This window comes from Mustela putorius, unplaced genomic scaffold (assembly GCF_011764305.1).
Source record: "Mustela putorius furo isolate JIRA1106 unplaced genomic scaffold, ASM1176430v1.1 tig00003834_pilon_pilon_pilon, whole genome shotgun sequence".
NCBI lineage: Eukaryota > Metazoa > Chordata > Mammalia > Carnivora > Mustelidae > Mustela > Mustela putorius.
In genome coordinates, this window is record NW_025421987.1 from 102,229,949 (window position 1) to 102,246,704 (window position 16,756).

At 49.1% G+C, this 16,756-nt stretch overlaps 1 protein-coding gene across 4 annotated transcripts in view; it reads left to right on the forward strand.

Moving 5' to 3' along the window:
* Positions 1 to 205: 205 nt before the first annotated feature.
* Positions 206 to 16,756, forward strand: part of NMNAT3 (nicotinamide nucleotide adenylyltransferase 3) — a 125,440-nt gene continuing 108,889 nt past the window's right edge. Inside the window, exon 1 of one of the 4 annotated variants that reach the window (XM_045088850.1) lies at positions 206 to 438. The gene's annotated coding sequence lies outside the window, so the exon portion shown is untranslated. Of the gene's footprint in view, positions 439 to 458; positions 1,288 to 16,756 lie in introns of those variants that run through there. The other 3 variants (XM_045088848.1, XM_045088852.1, XM_045088849.1) reach the window with 3 other exon arrangements.

Genomic DNA, 16,756 nt, shown 5'->3' on the forward strand with positions numbered 1-16,756 from the left:
GGGAAAATTACAAGCCAAGAGGCACACAACACAAAAAAAAACAGTGGGTGAGAGCAGAGGTGGGGTTCTAGGGTGGGAAGGCAGGCGGGGCTTCGAAAAGGCGGAGCACAGGGCCGGGTCGCCCTTAGGGACCGTCCCCAGCGAGGGGGCGGGGCGCAGAGCGGAGTTTTCCTCTGGCTCCGCCCACAGCGGGCCTCCCGGGGAGCGCGGGGTCAAGTTCACCGTAGGGCCCGCCCCGCTCAGCGCGTGGGGGCGGAGCGGCCTTGCCCCCGGGCCGCCTTGTCCCGGGACCGTCCGGCCGCAGAGGGCCTTCCTCCGCCGGAGCAGGCGCCGTCCTGCGCGGTCTTGGAGCCCGGGTTCGGTGCGGCGGATTCCCCAGTCCCTCGCAGTCCCCCGAGGCTCACCGAAAGAGAGCCTCTGCGGAGCCCGGACGCGCAGGTAAGCGCCTCCAGCCCGCCCTCAGCCTCGCGGGCGCCGGCCCAGACCTGGGGGCGACAGGTGGCAGCGGGGTGCGGAGCCCGGCAGCTGGCCTGGGTAGGATGGACGCCGGAACGCCTCCCCTGCAGGCTCTTGCGCCTTCTGCTCTCCCCGTAGCGGGGTCAGCCTAAGCCCCAGTAGGCCTTCGGCTCCGACCCGAGGCCGGCACACAGAAAGAGTTCGGAACCCACTTTGGCCCACTCTGGCAGCTTGCAGATACAAAGACGTGTCCCCACATACGCATCGCGTGCCACCAAGTGCCTACCACTCGGCCAAGTGCTGGGCATACGGAGGTGGGCGAGCTCACGTGGTGCTCGCCACGCTGGAGCTCACAGTCTAGAGGGAAAGACCCACAGCGGGGAGATCATCTACAGACACAGTGTAAACGGTGGAACTGCGGAAAGAGCGTGCGGGCGCGGGGCGAGCGTTTAACCGGCGGCCGCCATTTCTGAAGGATACGGGAGCGCCAACTTCAGCCTGAGCCCCACCGTTCCAGAGTGGAGGACAACAGAGCAAACACATTTTGTTAGGAGAGAAGGTGGCTTGTTTGAGGAAAGGAAGGACTGTGGTGCCTGGCTGCAGAGAGCTCGGGGGAAGCCAGTTCCCGAACTTTCCGCTCCCTAAAATAGGAACGCGCCTTCCCATTGAAGATTGAGGTGTTGAATTTACAGGACTTAGCGGTGTTCCGGGGTCAGCCAGTGAGGTACAGGTGAAAACAGGTTTCTGGTTGGAGGAGGACGTTGATCTGGGCTCTAAAGAGAGTGCCTGCCTCTGCGCAAAATCACTTCCCACCTGGAGTCCTCTTACCTTGTGAGTAGGATGTCTCCAACCGCCCGTTCTGTTCTCTAAAATGGGGTACTGGGAACACTTAAGTAGCACTTCTGACTGGCCCTGAGAGATCAGAGAGAAATCTAACTCAGGAGTTTCGGCCTGTGGGCTTCTGACTCTCTGGTGTTACTGGAGTGCCCTCCTACTCCGCCTCACCCTCCTGAGGTGCTCATTTCCCACAAAGCCTCACCTGTTACAGCCAGTTTCCTAAGGCTCCAAAACGTTAAGGCTCCCTCTCCATCAGTTACTTGCTCACTTTCATTGGTGGCATCATCCCCAACAGCTGGGGAAAACGCTCCCCAGAGGCAGTAACCCTCTGGTCCCTAGCTGAGGACCTCCAGATCTTGAAATCCCAGGGATTTAGGAGGCGGTTTGGCACTTCAGGGATCACCTGTCAGCCTCTTCGTGTATTTTATTGGCTTGAAATTTCCTATTTCTTTCTTTGGCTTTGTTTACACGGTTGCTGTAAGCTTTAGGATTTGCTGCATGAAAACTGGCTGGGAGGCCCAGAGAGTGGGCGAACACAGTTGAGAGAGGAGACTGGCACTGTTTGTGGGTAGTGGTAATAAAAACAGGACAGATGTTAACAGAAGGGTGTGGAGAAAGAGGGAGAGAGGGCTGTCTTTGTGCAGCCACTCTGTTCTCCCTTGCAGACCGTGGCGGTGCCTGCCATGGAGAAGGGCAGGGGGTGGGTGGGGGAGGCTGTAGGCCAGGCTGTTGCAGACCTGGGTCCAGATTTTTATTCCTTACTTCCCAGCTCTGTGATGGACCCTGGGCAGGTCACTTATCCTCTGTGCACGCTTCCCAGTGCCTGGCATATAGTTGGCCCTGAAGAAGTACTCTCTCCCTCTTCTCCTAAAGAACTAAAATAGGAGTAATAATAGTGCCTAGGTCAGAGGATTATTACAGGATTTAATGAGTTAGTGCACCTAAAATACATCAATGCCTAACATGTAGGAAGTTGCTACTGCTGATGCTCTTGTTCTTATTCTTTATTTTGGGTAAAAGTTGGTGAAACCAGGCGAGGGAGGTGGGTGTGAGGGGGTGGCTTTGAGGGTCTGTGCTGGGTGATTAGCTGAGGAGCTGGGTTATCTTTGGCCCTGGTTTTACTGGGAAGCTTCTGCAGGCATCAGAGAGAGGAATGTTCTGCATGATAAAAGGCCTCCGGGAGCCACAGGAGTTGGAGGTCTTGAAGACTGGCCTTAGAAGCAAAAGCTAAGGGGTAAGGGAGGGGGTGAGGACTAAGGTGAAAAAGATCTAACTAAAGTTGTCTTGTTCACGTTCTGCCTCTAACCCACAGCTCCGTGTGGGTCTCCTGTGAGGGGCTGCCCCTGCCAGGTGCTGCCTCCAACCTTCAGAGGGGTATGGTGATATCCTGAGGCTGGTGTGGGTGCTGGGGAATGCAGTCTGGTTAATCCTGCATGCAGCAAAGTATGGGGGCCAGAAGAATGGTGCCTGGATGAATGGATGCATACAAACCCACAAGCAGACTTTTCTGTGTTAAAGTGTGCTGATTAAAAGAAAGGAGTATGAATATGGGCAGAAAAGCAGGTGTTTTCAAGTACTTGCTCCTGGCCAAGTGTTTTCATGTATGTTGCCGCGTTGTGGTGATCCCTGCAGGTTTGGAGTCTGACAGAATTACTTGTGTGACCTCACATGCATCATAGAAACTCTCAAAGGCCCAGTTTTTGCATTTGGAATCTGGAAATCATTGGTAGCTGGAGTGCAGGGATACAGGAGTACCTGGCTCTGGGGACGGGGGGAATCCCAAACAGACAGGTTCGGCCCTCACTGCTGGCAAAATCCAAAGGCAGAGGGACCAGTGGTGGTGAAACAGGAAAGGAATTTATTTCAGTGAGGTTAGGACCAGGGAGCCAGCAGACTGACATCTTAAAGGTTGTGGGCTAAGTGCCAAAACGACTTCCAGGCTTATGTAAGGAAAAGGTGGGACAAAGGTCAGTGAGTATAGGAAGCTGGGCTGTGAAGGTCAGGTCGATTGGGGCCTTAGGGTCAGCCCTGGGGGCCTTGCTGGCTCAGGGCAGCTGTTCTGGTTTGAGGGGGTAGTTTTCAGTTCCCACCAGGGATGCTTTCCTGCAGGGTCTCTTGCCTAGTTAAGAGATGTGCTGCGGAGAAGAACTTAATTAGGAAGCTTGAGGTGGAAAGGGAAGGGATGAAGCCCTCTCTCAGTAGTGTGAACTCCCAGGGCTATGAGGAGTATTACGGTGGGAATGCTCCTCGTAGGAGGTGCTGTTCTGGTGCTCAGACTCCCGGTGGGGTGAGTGCTCAGCAGTATAATAGTTGCTGTTATTATTACCGTATTTATCAGCCCTCCAAATGATCTCCGCTGTGATGTGGAAACAGAAGGCCGAAGGCACAGAGGGGTGGCGTTGCTTCTGAACTCAGCCCCTTCTGGAAGCAAAGACTCTCTGGAGACAGGAACCAGACAACTCTTGTGAAATTAAGTCAACTTTATGTGCATTTCATTCATTACTTAAAGCACTTGACTATGTGAAATCTTAAAAGGGAAAAACCCTGCAAAATGATAATTTATGTGCCTTTCAAGTTCAGGTATTTTATCATCAAGATAAATCTTCCGTGCCTCTATGTAAAACCACTTTGGGCTGTCGAAGCTCTTAAATAAAGTGGCTGGTCCTGACCAGTGTCTGTCTTTGCTCGTTTATCACGGTTCCCTGGTGAAGACAGACGGATCCCATCTTGCAGGGCAGGCCACAGGATGGCGGCTGCTACCCCACTGGTTCAGCCTCGCACTTGGGCATAGTGGTGTTTAACCAGCCACGGGGGGCTGACGGCCCCCTCATTGTTGTCTCCCTCACCTACACACAGACCCACAGCCCCAATCTGGGAAGCAGGAATAGAAGGGCATTCGTTCTATTACTAGTATGAGTCTGGGCAAATCTAAGCTTCTCCGTGATGGGGTTTTGGGTGAAAGTGGCATCTTCTGGAAGTGAGGGCTGTCTCTTCTATCTCCCTAGGAGTGCCATCTCTGGGGCTGGCCTCCTTTCCCTCGTAGGTCTGATCTGCATCTCCATGCCTCTCTGCCATCGCTGCCCCTGACCAGAACTGCCCCTAAAGCTGGAGTTCCTGGAGCAGCTGCGGAGGCACAGCCCTATTGCAGGGAAGCTTTTCTGAATTGGTTTTGCCTTCCCACAGTCCCAGTGGCCACTGCTGCCAGGCACGCCCTTCTCCAGCTGACCCCGACTTGCCCTTCGCTGGGCTGTAAGAACTTCCACAGCTTTTGGACTGAGCGTTCCTGGTCCCCAGCACCGGGCCTGGCTCCTTGACCTCCCTCCCTCCCTGCCTATCTCCCTTTCCTTTCTTTCTCTTATAAATTCTTCAGGCAGGGTCGTGGGGATTAGAAGGCTGAGTCAAAGCAACTCCGTCTCAGCCCTCAGGGGGCCCACGGGCATCATGAGACAGGTTATTAAGAAAGGCGGACATGAGCACACATGCTGTCATGGTATGAACTGTCGGGTATTAACTGTCAGGAAGGAGAGCCTGGCATGCCATGAGAATGTGAAAAGGTGGGACGATTGCAGAAATCTATTCAGTATCCGTGTAGAATGTGTCCATAAATGTTGGTTGAGGCTCATACTCATTTATTTATATACCTTTGAAGACCGGTGGATGGCATTTTTCTATAAATTCTGGTAAACTGTGGTTTATACCGCCAAGGTCATCTTATAAGAATGCGTACTTTAAAACGTTGTTGTGCTTTAGCCTCGGAATGGGGAGAGGAATGCTAATGTTCAGTTTACTTAACCCTTTGAAGTTTGCAGAGCCCTCTTTGGAAGTTGTCTCATTGGATGCTCCCATCCTCAGCCTCACACATGTGCCGGGTAGTGGCAGCCAATAGATGTCTGTCTGGTCACTGAGGGTAAATCTAGGGGGTGGGCTCTGGTGCTTGCTTCCTTCTGAGTGAAAGCCTGTTTTCTCTTTCTCTGATAGCCCTGTGCACACAGGCTGAGTGAGGTTCCAGCATAGATTTTCTCACATTGGAGCTAGGGACCTGCCATCTGGGAGGTAAGGAGTGCAAGCTGGCTGCTCTCGTCCAGGAGGGCGGGGCTACCTGGCTGCTGGCACCTATGGCAGGGCTAGCCCACAGGGCCTGGACTCCTACAGAGCCCACTGTCCCAGCACAGTCCTCCGGGGGACTCCATGCCTGCCTTCAAGCACATGCAGTTCCAATGAGAGCTAGAAGAAAATAACACAGAAAGACGGGTTTTAAATAAGACACGAGCCAAACAGCTCCAGGAACCATTCTGTCTTCAGGACTGAATATTGCCAGAGAGTTCTTTTATTTGGCCAGAGCAGATGACAAAATATGTCTTTGTTCCCCACCCTCCGCCCCTGCCAGTCTCAAATGTGGACCCTATTACAAGAGATGAGCTACCATCTTCCCCGAAGCAAAGGAAGGAGAGTAGCATTGCTGGGCAGAAATTGAGAAGGCCAATTTCTGTGGATTGGGTGTGACTGCTGGGTTCTCAGGGCACAGCTCTCATGTGATTGTCACCATGTGGCCCTGAGCCAATGGAGGAAAGAAGGGGCTCTGGAAATCTCCCTCCCATAAGGCTGACGCACGATAATGGTACTCATTCCCTTTGGAAGTACACGTTAAGTGGTAGGTACTTAAGAAAAAAGGTTCTGGGGAGTAAATGCATCCATCAGTCACCCGACCTCCTAAGATGGTTTTAAATTAGAACCAATCTTCCTGCTGCCCCCCCCATCCCGCCCATCTTTCCCTCCTCCCTGGCTTCCTCCTATGTGAGGGAACTGTCAAGGCAGTTCCAACTCCTCCCAGTGACTTGCAGCAGCAGAGTGAACATTGTTGGAGGCACACACAAAGGGTTTAGTGCCTTGATTCTGGTCCTTCCCCAGGTCAGTGTTTGACAGAGGAGGGAGTGTGGAGCAGCGCTGACCAGTGCAGTTCGACCTAATTCCATCCTTGCGGCAGCCATCAGCAACTCTGCTGTCAGCCAGTGTGCTCGCTGGAAAGCCTTTTGCCATTGAGGAGTGAAAAGAATGATGAAAACAAGTGAGGGGACTAATGCAGGTTTGGGCCCAGTAAGTGGCCTGTGGAAGAGCATGAAAGGCAGTGTCAGGAAGGGAATAACAGCAGGCCGGGTAAGGAGCAGGCTTTCAAAGGCTAGAAGTCTCTCTCTGAGCAGGTGGTCATTAGGGCAGAATGCCTGTTACATGAATTAGTGTGGAGGAGTCTAACTTGAAATTATTAGCCACTTTCATTTTGAAAGATCAGAAATAAGTGTTTATTGCACAGACCCTATGGTTAGTATCAAAGATTGCCTTGCTTTTTATTTCTTCCATCTGGTCCTCTTCTATGTAATTTTTATAATGCTGTTGATCAGTCTTGTCTTTGTGTGTGTGTGTGTGTGTGTGAGAGAGAGAGAGAGAGAGAGAGAGAGAAGACGGAGGCCAGTGTTGTACCCACTTTATATTTTATGAGTCATCAGAGGACTGCGGACAATACAAGTGGGAAGGCTGCCGTTTTCAGGGGTCCCTGGAATGCTACCAGTCCGTTGGCTTCTGGGATTCTGTCTTAAAAAAATAATTTGAAAAGTGAAAAAAGCCACTGTATAAAGATCCACCATTATTTATAATGGTGAAAACTTACAAGTGACCTGAATATGTAACATAGACTATAGTCAAGCTCCAGAAAATTAGGTTGATGGAATATTATGCAGTACTTAAAACTATGGAGATTAGTAGCTTGGGAAGTCATTACATGCTCAGCAAACAGAATGCTACTCTATTAAGTACGGATTCAGGAAAATAGTCTGCAAGAGATGACTCAAAGGGAACAAGAATTTCTCCAGAATGGGGAAACTAGGGATAACTTTTTTTTCCACATTTCTAACTTTCTATATTGTATTTTGACTCTCCATTAAAAAAAAAAAAAATCCTAAAACAAGCCAAGTTAAATAATGACCTTTACGTTGTTGGCAGGTTTAAGGGCACTACATTTATGGCCTTCTCCTGATTAAATTTGTCAATCAATAATTTCTAACGCTGGGGTTGGCTCCCTGCCTCCGTGTCTCTGGGCAAAGGACATGCTCTGAGTCCACAAGCTGAGTGGCCAACAGATGTGCTCATTCTGGCTCAGAGAATCAGACACCAGGGGGCGGCTTGGGTGGGGGTGGGGGCTCATTCAGGTGGAAAAGTCTTCAGCTCTCCCTGCCTTGCAGCTTCTGCCCTTCTGCCTTTCCTCGAGCCCCCCTCATCCTTCTGCCTCACTGCGACTGTGGGGACAGGGGATTTGGGTTTACAGTCTTTGAGATCCTTGTTGGTAAAGCTTCAGCATCCTCTGCCCTCAACACACACACACACCCACACACCCACACACACTTCCTAAGTCAGTAGTTGTCTGGGGCAGCCCTGCTGTCCTGCTCAGGCCTCTGTCCTCCAGTACCTCTGGGACTGGGTTTTGTATTCTTAATACCAGCTGTCCCTGGGTTGTCCCTAAACCCATGTGTCCTCTCTACCTGGCACTGGCAAGGAGCTAGTGCATGACCAGTGATGTGTCCTAAGGCAGCAGTTCTCATACACTGGGACATCATAACAGGGGTTTTTATATGAGACAAGAGTTTGAGTCTGGTGATTTACCTGGGAGGAGATTCCATGAAGCCCTAGCAGAAAATAGGAAAACAAGCCAGACAAGCACATCGTTTGAGCAGGGCAGCAGTGTGGACCACTAGAGCTTAAACTCTGGCAGCCAGTGTAGAGCACCTATCCCAGAGTTAGCCTCTCATGGGGAGTAGGGGCTGAATATACAGCCACCATTGCTGTCCATCACTGGTTGAGCATTGCTTTTTACGTGGAGTTAATTCTCTGGGCTTTCTGGTAGCTTCCATTTCCTCGATGAAGCATCAGGGCTAAGGGAGACTGCCGAGCACGTGGAAGTCAAGCTGGCTTGCCTTGAAATTGTGAGGCCTAGGGGTGCTTGGGTGTCTCAGTCGGTTAAGTTATCTGCCTTCAGCTCAGGTCATGACCCCAAGACCCTGTGCTCGAGCTCTGCACTCAGCCAGGGAGTCTCCTTGTCCTTCTGCCCCGCCTTGCGGCTCATGGGCACGTGCTCTCTCTCTCAAATAAATGAGTAAAATCTTAAAAGAGCAAATTAACAACAACAACAAAAACAGTGAGGCCTGAATGCTCCCGGCACAGCACTGACAGCGTCCGCTGTGACATTCTTCCCCAAGCACCATGAACATTATCAATGTGCTAAACTGAAAATAACCAAATTCACAATTATGTGCTGAATCAGAGACCCTTTTATATTAAATTGAAGACTGCGTTAAATAGTAACCAACCCCAGAAGTTTCTGAAAAACTGACATCTTTAAGAAAAATACTGCCACATTTTCCCTTAACTGGGATAGAGTATTAATATGTGACCTAAGCAGCAGGACAGTGTTCACAGCTGTGTTCACAGCTGTGCAGTTTGAGACTCACCACTCTGGAAGAGGGCCTGAGTGTGTAGTGAGATTGATCTTTATCATAGCCATGTTTCCACCTCTGATGTACCTTGACTTTTTTCTGTTATTTCTCAAGTACATTAAGATGATGTTAAAGAAAAACTCATTGGGAGATAACATTTAAACTCATTTGTCAACCCACGATTATATCTCCAGTGTTATGTTTTAATATTAATACAGTATTCACCGTACTGACACTAATACCAAAGGATGGGAGAACATTTCTATAGTTATGGCTTTAGGCTCTCTGATAAATGTTTTCTAGTCATCGCCTTTATGTAGAAACACTCCATCTCCAATTAAAGATTTACTAAGCTCTTCATCAAAATACCTATTCACAGTTGAGGCGCACCAAATGGGTGTGTTGACATTTCAACTTAATTCACTCTATAGTTTTGTGGGTCTCAGTCCATTTTTTATGCTTGTTTTTTGTTTTCTATGCATGAAGGAGGAATAGGGGCAGAAATCTGGGGGAGGGTAATGCAGATTCTAGAAACATTTTCTGTGTACTTATTATTACCAAGTCTATCGGTATGTTTGTCACCATAAATGAGGGCCTTACTCCAGGACATGATGTAAAATTGCTCATGTAATGAGCCCAGTAAAGTTGAGTGGCTAAACCCTTTGCGTTGAGTTATGGGCTTTTTAGAATTTGTTTAGAAAAGATTCAAGATCCCAGTGTTTTAGAGAAATGTGGCCATTTTCCTTCCAGCCGCGGTTCCGCATGCATTATTCTGCAAAGAGTGAGATGGTGAGTTGCTGGTGTGAATGCCCCGTCCCCGCGTCCTGTGTGGCAGACATTACTGTGGTCTGACCTCCTGCTTCCCCCTCGGCGAGGCGCCCCTGCAGCCATGGCCCTTGTCAGGACTGGCTCACTGGGCAGAGCCGGAGTGCTCTCCTTGCCTTGCACATTTTTTTACTCATCCTCGCCATTGCTGTGAACTGTTAGCAAAGGAATCTTTCCTAGCCTCTCTACCAAAAAAAAAAAAAATGAATGCAAGAGGAGGCAGTTGGTTGGCTCACCTTGTGCCTTTATATTCATGTGTCTGCGTGCAGATGGTGGTTATTCCATCTGTCAGTGTTTGTCTCCTGTCCTTTTTCTCTTCCACCACGTGCATTTGATGTTTTTCCTTTCTTCCCTTTTTCCTTTAGTGTTTCTCAGAAGATAAAGCAGAGAGCTCCAGATTATTTGCTGTTTGGTGTCCTGTGCATTGAAATGTTAACTTCTTCCTCTCCCACTTTAGGAGGGCTACTTTGCTGTAGGTTACCAGTGACCCCCATACTGCCAAGTCTCCTGGGCCTTCCTTGCATGTTTCTTCTCTACAACCTGGGATGGCTCTGACCATGCTCTGCTCTTGAACCCTTCTTTCTTGGATTTTCCTCCTTCCTGCCTGATTGCTGCTGCTTTGATTTCTCTCCCTGCTGCCTTTCCTCTGCTGGCATTTGATGGGGGGGGGGGGGAGGGGCGCGCAGGAGTTCTTCCCTTGGCCTCCTCTTGCTTGTACACTCCTCCTGGATGATTTCATCCATGACCCTGGTTTTTAACTCTCACTTTTACATAGATGCCCCCTGCATCCCCATCTCCATACACCCCCTCTCTGCCAGACCTTTGTATCTGGTAGCCTGCTGAATGGGACCTCTTGTGGTTCCCATAGGCACGCAGGGTCAACATCTTTTACTTGTTCTAGAGGATTCCTGTCCTCATGCGGCCAGCCAACTATGTGCCCCTCTCAGGTTGTTTCTGCTACCTCCTTGGGGGTCAGAGGTAAACTGTTGGAAGTTTGTCAGGAAAATACCATCTTGGAAAATGAAGTGTAAGGCAAGGGCACAAACTAAGAGCTACTCCTCAAATCTTCAGGGCTTAAAAGAAAGCAGTCATTTACTGAGCATCTTTCAGAGTTCCAGGGGTTGACTGGACTCAGCTCGGCAAGTCTCACCCCGCGTCGCTCGTTCAGTGACAGTTAAATGGTAGCCAGGGGCTGGAGCCGTCTTAAGACCTCGTGGCCAGGACACACTGTCATGCAGCCTGGGTTCTAAGAGTAGGTGTCCTCAGGGGCCAACCTCAGAAATCTCCTGTTTACCATCCTGCCCAGCTTCAGGGGATGGAACATAGGCCCACCTCTGGATGGAAACTGTGTCACATTGTGTCTATGCTGGAAAGCAAATTCAGTCAAAGTCCTCACATACGCCTAACTAGTCCTTTGAGAACTACCTGGAAAGTCCCAGCTTTCTGTTTTGTTTTAAAAAAAATTTGGAGGGGGAGATAAACCATGAGAGACTGTGGACTCTGAGAAACAAACTGAGGGTTTTGGAGGGAGGGAGGTGGGGGGGGGCGGTGAGCATGGTGGTGGGTATTAAGGAGGGCACAGATTACAAGGAGCACTGGGTGTGGTGCATAAACAGTGAATTTTGGAACGCTGAAAAAAAAAGTAAAATTCAAAAAAAATTTGCTTTTGGGGAGCTGACATATTTACATGATTGGGAAGTTAAGAAAAAGTAAGTATAAACGTATACTGTGAAAATGTTCTTTCTCATCATGCCTCCTCATAGACCACCACTGTTAGGTTTTTTTACATTCTTTCAGAGTTTACAGGTATTTTTATATTTCTGTTCTGTGCTTTGCTTTTTTTTTTTTTTTCCTTTTGCTTAACAATATATCTGGGAGAGATTTCCTTATCAGTACTGGAGGGTCCTCTTGTTCTCTCTCCTTCCCTCTCCCCCTCCATCTCTCTCCCTCTACCCCCTTCCTCTCTCTCTTCTCCCCGTTCCTGTCTCTCTCTCTCTCTCTCCACCTCCTCTCTCTTTCCTCCTCCTCTCCCTTTACCCACCCCCCCGTCTCTCCCCCTCCACCCCCCTTCCTCTCTCCCCGTCTCTCCCCTTCCTCTCTCTTTCTCCCCTCTCCCCCCTCCTCTCTCTCCTTTCTTTTCTCTCCCCCCCCCCTTTCTTCTCTCTCACCCCCTCTCCCCTCTCCTCTGTCTCAGCCCCTCTCTTCATTACTTCATTAGTTCTCTCTGGGTGGGCAGCAGGCTGTTGCCAACCCTACTGCAGTGAATACATTTATATGCTATCTTTCATGGGAGAGAAGACACTGGAAGCCCTCCTCAAGAGCTGTAGCCAAGTACAGGCCCCCTCTTCCCATATACCTCACCTCTCATCCCATCATGGCATTTCCCCTGCCTCCTCTCACTGGACCATGGCGACCCAGAGGTCATGGACTGTGGCATTGGAGCACAGGGAGCTCCGTGTCCACAGAGTAGGGAGGAGGCCTGTACTGAGGAGGAAGGAGAAAAGAGGAGCAGGCAGAGCTGACTGAGGATAGGTTTCTGGGTGCCCCGGGTTCCCCTTCCTCTGATTTCATTTGTGGCCACATCTCCTAATTTGAGTTGCCACTTCAGCCTGTCACCAAAACTGGAATCGGGTCCTACCCTGTCCTGCCTGGTCTTGTGTGCCCAGTTTTTGTGCAGTGCCCCTGGTCGGCCCAGAACTGCTCTCTGACAGCTTGTCTTATCCAAAAGTAGCAACATCAGAGGTCTTTAGGGGAAGGTGTGGGTGGTAGCTGTACAGTACTAAGACAGCGTCGATGGGTTGCTATCCCCCAAAAATCAAGCAAAATAAAATTCTTCCTTTATTGAGGAAATATTCTAAAGTCACGTACTTTTTCTGTGTCTGTTAGGAAATGTATTCCTTGAGGAATACACATTGTTTTCTTTTTTTTTTTTTTTTAATTAAGAGGGCCAGCCTTGAGCTTCCACAAGAAAGATTGACAGTTGTGCTTGTTGCTTTCAAGAAAGCTCTCTGGGATGGTGTATGCTCAGGATTTTTTCTGTTGTAAGGCATAGAAACTTCATTCAAACCAGGTTGAGCAACACTGGGAATATGGTATAATAGAAAAGTTTCAGGGTATTAGGCACAGCTGGATCCAGATGCTCTGTTGATGGCACTAAGAATCTCACCCTCTCTTTCTCTCTCTCTTTTTTAAAGATTTCTTTATTTATTTGAGAGAGAGAGAGAGAGACTATGAGCAGTGGGTGGGAACTCTGTCTCTTCTCTCTTCTGTCCTCTGTCCTCCTCTGTCTCAGGGAGACAGAGTGGTGTGTGTGTATGTTTTTTTTAATTTTATTTATTTATTTGACAGAGATCACAAGTAGGCAGAGAGGCAGGCAGAGAGAGAGGAGGAAACAGGCTTCCCACTTAGCAGAGAGCCGGATGCGGGGCTCGATCCCAGGACCCTGGGACCATGACCCTAGCCGAAGGCAGAGGCTCAACCCACTGAGCCACCCAGGTGCCCCAGGAGACAAGAGTTTTAAGCAGACTCCTCGCTGAGCGTAGAGCCTGACATAGAGCTCAAGCCCTGAGATTACAACCTGAACCAAAACTAAGAGTCACTTGCTTAACTGATTGAGTCATCTGGGCGCCCCATACTCTCTCTCTCTCTTTCAACTCTTCTACTACTGTGTTGGCTTCATTCTCTAAGGTAGGGATGATGGCAACTCCAGATTTTTGTGGAGGTTATAGCTCCTGATTTCAGAAGAAGTCATTCTTTTCTCCGGTGTCCATATTGCAGATGGGCTCTGATTTGTCCATTTGTCTTCTGTACTAGTCACTTTGCCAGGAAGTTACTTTTCTGAACATCCCAATTGATTGTCCAGAAGCATAAGGAGGAGGGGTAGAGCAGCTTTCATAACAGAGGGATACAGGACTAGTGCGTGGAGCTGCCTGCTGCAGATGATGATTCAGAATTCTAATTTCAGCTTGTAAAGAATACCTGAATTGGAGGTGATGTCCAGGAGTCAAGAAAAGATTTATTGTGCCAATCTCTCTACTTCTGTGTATGTTTGAAAATTTCTGTAATAAAAATTGCATTTGGGTTGATCTCCTGACTCTTGATTTTGCCTCAGGTCATGATCTCAGGGTGCTGGGATCGAGCCCTGAGTTGGGCTCTAAGCTCAGCAGGAAGTCTGCTTGAGATTCTCTCTTTCCCTCTGCCCCTTCCCCTGCTCTTGAATGTGCACGTGTGTGCATGTGCTGACACATGCGTGCACACACACACACACACACACACACACTCTTTCTCTCTCTCTCTCTCTCAAATAAATAAATAAATCTTCAAAACCAAACAAAAGAAAAAAAAAAAAAGAAAAAGGAGCTTTTTTTTCTGCCTTGGTTTGGGAAACTTTAACAAACAATCCTGTATGTAAACATCCCCTGTATGTTTGCTATTTGATTTCCTGACTGTTTCTTTTCATTGTACAAAGAAACCTTAGTCTTTATTCCCCTCTAAGCTGGGAATTGGGAGGAAAACACAAGTTGACTGGCGGTTTGCATGGGGTGATAGTAGGGTAGGTTGGTGCTAGTCAGTAAGGTGCCCCTAAGTCCATGTCTCCATGGTTCCTAGGACCACAGCCTTGGAAGATTCCAGTCAGGGGAGAGAAGGATGTCCATGCCATGACCAAGCTGGCATCTCTTCCTCTCATGGTCAGTACTTGAGTTTTGGTCATTGTGGACAGACCATGTGAGGGTTTTAAGGGGTCCTTAACTTTATGATCCATGTACATTATAAGGGGAATATCCTCTGGTGGTCATGGATGGCTGCTAGAAGAAATCTTAGCATGTAGATAGACTTTTCAGTTTATAGCTAAGGAAACTGGCCAGAGGGGTTAAATGACTTGCCCAAGGTCACACAGCGAAGTAGAAAGAGCAGAGCTAGATTGGAGTCCCCATAATCTCCTGAGTCTAGTATCCCTCACTATCTGCGTGACCTTGAGTAAGCCCCATTACCTCTCTGAGCTTCAATCTCTTCACCTGTGATGATGGATAGAATAATGGCCTTCCAGAAAACTCTGGAACCTGTGAATATGTTAGGTTACAAGGCATGGTAGAATTTGGGTTGCAGATGAAATTAAGGTTGCTAATCAACTGACCTTACAATTATTTTGGATTATCCACATAGGGTTGATGTAGTCACAAACATTCTTATAAGTGAAAGCAGAAGGCAGGATCCCTGGGTAGCTCAGTCAGTTGAGCATCTGCCTTCAGCTGAGGTTATGAACCCAGGGTCCTGGGAACTGCACTGGGCTCCCTGCTTAGCGTGGAGTCTGCTTCTCCCTCTAACCTCCCTGCCCCCTGCTCATGATCTCTCTCTCTCTCTCTCACTCTCACATAAATAAAATTTAAAAAAAAGTGGAAGACAGGAGAGTGAGTTAGACTGATGCAGTGTGAGAAGGACTGGGCCAGCCATGCTTGGCTTGGAGGAGGGAAGGGGGAATGACTTGAGGAACATTTGACAGCCTCTGACAGCTGGAAAAGGTAAGAAGTAAATTCTCCCCTGGAGCTCCAGAAAGTAGTGTGGCCCTGCTGACATGTTGATTTTAATTAACAAGACCCCTTTTGGACTTTTGACCTCTGGAACTGTAAAATAATACAGTGTGTGTTGTGTTAAGCCACTAAGTTTGGAGTAGTTTGTTATACCAGCGACAGAAAGACAAATAGTCATGCCTGCCTCCAAAAATGGCAGCATGGGGTCAGGAAGATAATGTTTGAAAATTTCCCAACAAAGCTCCCGGAACATAGCAGATGCTTGATAAACAGTCATATCGAGAGGCACTTGGGTGGCTCAGTAGTTAAGCGTCTGCCTTTGGCTCAGGTCATGATCCCAGGGTCCTGGGATCAAGTCCTGCATTGGGCTCCCTGAGGAGGGAGCCTGCTTCTCCCTCTCCCCCTGCTTGCATTTGCTCTCTCGCTGTGTCTTTCTCTGTCAAATGACTAAATAAAGTCTTAAAAAGAAAAACAAACAAACAAAAACCAGTCATGTTGATGGTGCTGGTGGGCTGGTGGGTCTGGGCAGTGGTGGTCATCAATACAGAGAGAAAAGAGGAGTAGCTGATGGCAGGTGTCTTTGAAGAACCAAGGTTGGTGCCTCTGAGGGAAAGTTCAGGGCCATTAGGAGGTCAGTATGAGACCCCAGATGGCTCAGGTAGGTGACCAGAGGCCCTCTGACAGAGACCCTTCCGCTCTGATGGTCCACAGGCTTCCACCCCCAGTTCATCTGCATGTCATCTGGCAGCACAGTCCTATGTTGAGGGAGCAGGAGCTCAGGAAAGGGAGCTCAGGAAAGGGCTGAGCCTACGACCTCTTCCGTTAGGTGGCGCCCTGCCTCAGAGAACTGGCAGGATGTGGGTCTCTCTTGGCCAGACACCAGCACCCTAATGCCTTTTTGGCTGCCCCATGGCCTTAAAGATAATTACTGCCACAACATCGGAGCTGAACTTGGGTGAGCTTGTTACAGCCCAGGCCGTGTGCTAGGAGCTCTCTGACAGTCTGATAGCCGTCTCATTACGTCTTCATGGCAGCCCTCTGTGAAGCAGGTCTTATTTCTCATAGTATGCTTAGGCCACTTGCTCAAGGTCAAAGAGCTTGTCAGTGACAGAGCTGGGACTACAGGCTAGGTTCTGTGGATTCCAGATCCAGCCTCCTGGGCAGAATTGGTCACTGAGTGGGAAAAGAGAGATGGCCCACCCACAGGCTGACTGGACAGTGCATGGGAGTGCTGTGTTTGGATGAGGAGACCCATGGGAACAAGGTCCCCAGGGTCTCTGGAAGGAGGCCTCACTCAAGGGAATGCCTTCCACGCCCTCCTGCAGCTCCTGGAGTGGTGGAGGCCCTGGGTGGAACAGGGGTGGCGTGCATTTGCTTCCTGGGCTCTGGGGGGGGCTTCACCTCCGCTGTGTCCCTTAGGATCACCATGTCTGCATCCATCTTTTCTTTTCCTCAGAAGGCATACATTGACATTCGGACTGGTATTAGATGATATTGACAATTTTTGTTAATTATTAGTTTTGTCAGGAGTGATCATGGTATGATGGATAAATAAGAAACTCTCCTATTTTTAGAAAATTTCTTTTAGTTTTGAAGTATTGTAGAGGTGAAATGTCATGGTTTCTATAA